The following is a 4,942-nucleotide window of genomic DNA, read 5'->3' as shown; positions in this document are numbered from 1 at the left end:
ATTTGCCAGCTTCTGGTTACGGGCAGCAGTTCGGGTGAGGGCTGCTCGGGCTTCCCGCCAGACTCGGCGGGCACGACGGAGATGGGCCTGGACTGAGGGAACGGTCACTTCCTTCTCCTGGCTGGGGAACAATGGGGGCTGGAAGCCGTTAGAGACCATAAAAGGGGACATACCTGTGGCGGAACTGACCAGGGAGTTATGGGCGTATTCCACCCATGCCAAGTGCGAAGACCAGGAGGCGGGGAGACGGGCAGCGACACAACGTAAGGCTGCCTCCAGGTTCTGGTTTGCCCGCTCTGCCTGACCGTTAGTCTGTGGATGGTAACCCGAGGAGAGACTTGCAGTGGCCCCCAGTGCCTGACAGAATGCCTTCCAAACCCGGGAAGCAAACTGGGGACCCCGATCTGAGACAATGTCCTGGGGAATGCCGTGAAGCCTAAAAACATGGGACACTAGGAGGTCTGCCGTCTCCAGAGCAGAGGGCAGCTTGGGCAGGGGGACATAATGGACAGACTTAGAGAAACAATCAACAATGGTGAGGATGGTTGTATTACCTTCTGACGGAGGAAGTCCTGTAACGAAATCCACAGCAATTTGTGACCAAGGGCGGTTAGGTATGGGTAAAGGGCGTAGGAGGCCAGCTGGAGCACGGTGAGAGGATTTACTGCGGGCACAGACAGAGCAGGCAGAGACAAAAGCCCTGGTGTCAGCAGACATGGTCGGCCACCAAAACTTCTGCTGGATTAGGGTCAAAGTTCTGTGAAAACCTGGTTGACAGGCAACTTTAGAAGAGTGCCCCCACTGGAGCACTGGAGATCTCACGGAGGAAGATACAAACAGCCGATCGGGAGGACAGGCTGCTGGAGCAGGATGTTCCTGGAGGGCCTCCTGAACGGTCTGCTCGATCTCCCACCTGGCCGCTCCAACCACACAGGAGGTAGGGATGATAATCTCAACGGACCTCCCTTCCACAGGGGGTGAAAACTGACGGGAGAGAGCATCTGGCTTGGTGTTCTTTAATCAAGGGCGGTAAGTCAGAGTGAAATTGAACCTTCCAAGGAACAGTTTCCACCGAGCCTGACGGGAGTTCAACCTGTGAGCAGAACGTAAATAGGACAGGTTCTTGTGATCGGTCCAAATGATAAACGGACATACAGAACCCTCCAACCAGTGTCGCCACTCCTGCAGGGCTAGCACAACGGCTAGAAGTTCCCGATTCCCCACATCATAGTTCCTCTCTGCAGGTGTGAGGCGTTGAGAGAAGTAGGCGCAGGGGTGGAGTCTATGATCCTGGGACGAGCGCTGGGAAAGGATCGCCCCGACACCTAGATCCGAGGCATCAACCTCCACCACAAGTTGGAGTTCTGGATCTGGGTGAATGAGGACAGGAGCGCTGGAAAACAAATCTTTTAGTTTACCAAAAGAGGACTCGGCCGCAGGGGACCAGGCAAAAGGCAGTTTGATAGAGGTTAACTGGGTTAGAGGAGCAGCAATATGACTGTAGTTGTTAATGAAACGTCTAGAGAAATGTGCAAATCTTACTGTTATGGTTTAGGTGTGTTGCTTTCTCCCCTCCCCTCTGTCTTCTCTCTCTCTCTCTCTCTCCTGTGCAGTGTGGTGATCGTTAGAAGGCTCAGCTGGTTCACAATGAGGAGCACCTGTACTCATCTAATCAACTCCTCCATAAAACCCTGGTCATGTTCACACTCCAGGGCCAGATAATTCTGTTAGGGCTGGGTCCAAAGTTCAGGACCTACAATGGCAGCGACCAGATGGATTCAGTCTTTTAACAAAGTTTAATAAAGGAAAAAAGGAGCAACTAAAAAACAATCCACAAAATGAAGGTGATCTAGTTCACGCTGGTGGCGGCGGCAGGAGTCGGCTGGCTCGAGCAGACACTGGAAAAACAGAGGAAAAAACAAGGTTACTCTTCAACAAAAACATCAAGAGAAAATCACACTAAGCTAGGATACTACGACGTTCAGCTCTACCGAGTGAGACGTAATTATCTGGCAATGGAGTGTGAACATGACCAGGGCTTTATGGAGGAGTTGATTAGATGAGTACAGGTGCTCCTCATTGTGAACCAGCTGAGCCTTCTAACGATTACCACACTGCACAGGAGAGAGAGAGAGAGAGAGAGAGAGAGAGAGAGAGAGAGAGAGAGAGAGAGAGAGAGAGAGAGAGAGAGAGAGAGAGAGAGAGAGAGAGAGAGAGAGAGAGAGAGAGAGAGAGAGAGAGGAGGGGGAGAAAGCAACACACCTAAACCATAACACAAGGGGCTCATAACATCGTGGGGTGTCCCGAGATGCCAAAAGAGCGGGCTCATCAGCCATAAGGGGAACGCTGGTGAGCCATTCTTCCATTTCCTCATCCCCTGGTCATCGTATTCAAATCCCAGGTATGTTACAGGAAACATATCCCCTCCAGATCCTCGTTGATTCTGGTGCTGATGACAATTTCATTGAGTCTGGCATCATCTCTTAGTTGTCCACTCCCACCGTTGGACTGGCTAATTCCAAAGAAGTGTTAGCATTAGATGGATGACTATTAGCTGAGGTCACGCACCGCACACCTCCCATTACGCTGACCATATACGGTAATCATCAAGAGACTGTAGAACTTTTTGTTATCTCCTCTCCGCTGTCACCTGTTGTTCTCGGTTTACTCTGGCTAAAGGTTCATAATCCCCAGATAGATTGGGCAACTGTTTCCATTACTGGTTGGAGTATTCACTGCCACACACATTGCCTAGGATCAGCTAAAACGACATTTATTTTCTTCCCCAAGTCCAGCTGAGGAGGTCGATATCTCATCTGTTCCTAGCGAGTACCATGACCTTAAACTTGTGTTTAGCAAGGATCGTGCCCTCTCTGTGCCACCACATAGGCTATGACTGCGCTATTGAGCTGCTCCCTGGTGCCTCCTTACCCACAAAACAACTGTACAACCTCTCCAGGCCAGAGAAAGAGGCCATGGAGAAGTATATTGGGGAATCCTTGTCCACTGGCATCATTCGTCCTTCTTCCTCACCTATGGGAGCGGGTTTTTTCTTTGTGGACAAAAAAGACAAGTCCCTGCGCCCTTGTATTGACTTCAAAGGTCTAAATGACATTACCATCAAAAAGAAGTATCCTCTCCCGCTCATTGACTCTGCTTTTGGCCCATTGTATGACACTGTTGTCTTTACTAAACTTGACCTTAGAAATGCATACTACTTAGTTCGCATCAGAGAGGGTGACTAGTGGAAAACATCATTTAATACTCACCTGGGCCATTTTGAGTATTTAGTCATGCCTTTTGGGTTAACAAACGCTCCAGTTGTCTTCCAGGCCCTTATAAATGATGTTTAAGGGACATGCTAAACCAATTTGTCTTTGTTTATCTAGATGATATCCTGATTTTTTCAAAGTCTTAAAATGATCATGTTCCTCATGTCAAATGTGTGCTCCAGAGACCCCTCGAGAACAGACTGTTTGTTAAGGCTGAGAAATGTGAATTTCATGTGTCAACTGTTCAATTCCTGGGTTTCATCGTTGAAAAGGGGCAGTTAAAACCTGACCCAGCTAAAGTGAAAGCAGTTCGGGGCTGGCCGGTTCCATCAACCAGGAAGCAGCTGCAGAGGTTCCTCGGGTTTGCAAATTTCTCTAGACGTTTCATTAAGAACTACAGTCATATTGCTGCTCCTCTAACCCAGTTGACCTCTATCAAACTGCCTTTTTGCCTGTTCCCCTGCGGCCGAGTCCTCTTTTGATAAACTAAAAGATTTGTTTTCCAGCGCTCCTGTCCTCATTCACCCAGATCCAGAACTCCAACTTGTGGTGGAGGTTGATGCCTCGGATCTAGGTGTCGGGGCGATCCTTTCCCAGCGCTCGTCCCAGGATCATAGAGTCCACCCCTGCGCCTACTTCTCTCGATGCCTCACACCTGCAGAGAGGAACTATGATGTGGGGAATCGGGAACTTCTAGCCGTTGTGCTAGCCCTGCAGGAGTGGCGACACTGGTTGGAGGGTTCTGTATGTCCGTTTATCATTTGGACCGATCACAAGAACCTGTCCTATTTACGTTCTGCTCACAGGTTGAACTCCCGTCAGGCTCGGTGGAAACTGTTCCTTGGAAGGTTCAATTTCACTCTGACTTACCGCCCTGGATTAAAGAACATCAAGCCAGATGCTCTCTCCCACCAGTTTTCACCCCCTGTTGAAGAGAGCTCCGTTGAGACCATCATCCCTACCTCCTGTGTGGTTAGAGCGGCCAGGTGGGAGATCGAGCAGACCGTTCAGGAGAACCTCCAGGAACATCCTGCCCCAGCGGCCTGTCCTCCCGATCGGTTGTTCGTATCTTCCTCCGTGAGATCTCCAGTGCTCCAGTGGGGGCACTCTTCTAAAGTTGCCTGTCACCCAGGTTTTTACAGAACTTTGACCCTAATCCGGCAAGAAGTTTTGGTGACCGACAATGTCTGCTGACACCAGGGCTTTTGTCTCTGCCTGCTCTGTCTGTGCCCGCAGTAAATTCTCTCACCATGCTCCAGCTGGCCTCCTACGCTCTTTACCCATACCTAATCTTGAAGCTACACGGACCACTATTGCGGTAAGCATGTTGTAACTTCCGGTTGTTGTTGTCATCTCCGGGTATCCCGTGTGCCTGTTCTGTTGCTGATAGCTTATTATCTTAACTTAATCGATCGTTTTAAAACTCTTGATCACGGCAACTGCCTGACGTTGTAATCACACGTTACTACAGCTTAAGCACTCACAAACTCTCCTTCTCTTAGCGACTGTAACTCCACAGTTGCCTACACTCTTTTCGGGTTTGCTAACGGTAGCTACTTTAGCTTGATAGCTAGCCATGGCTCTTTCCCCACCCTCGGGTGCTATTTCCTGCTCTAACTGTCTCATGTTTGGTTACTCCCCTACCTCCTTTACTGGTACCGATACATGTG

Source organism: Notothenia rossii, assembly GCF_949606895.1.
Source record: "Notothenia rossii genome assembly, chromosome: 6".
Lineage (NCBI taxonomy): Eukaryota > Metazoa > Chordata > Actinopteri > Perciformes > Nototheniidae > Notothenia > Notothenia rossii.
Note: the sequence above shows the minus strand (reverse complement) of the source record.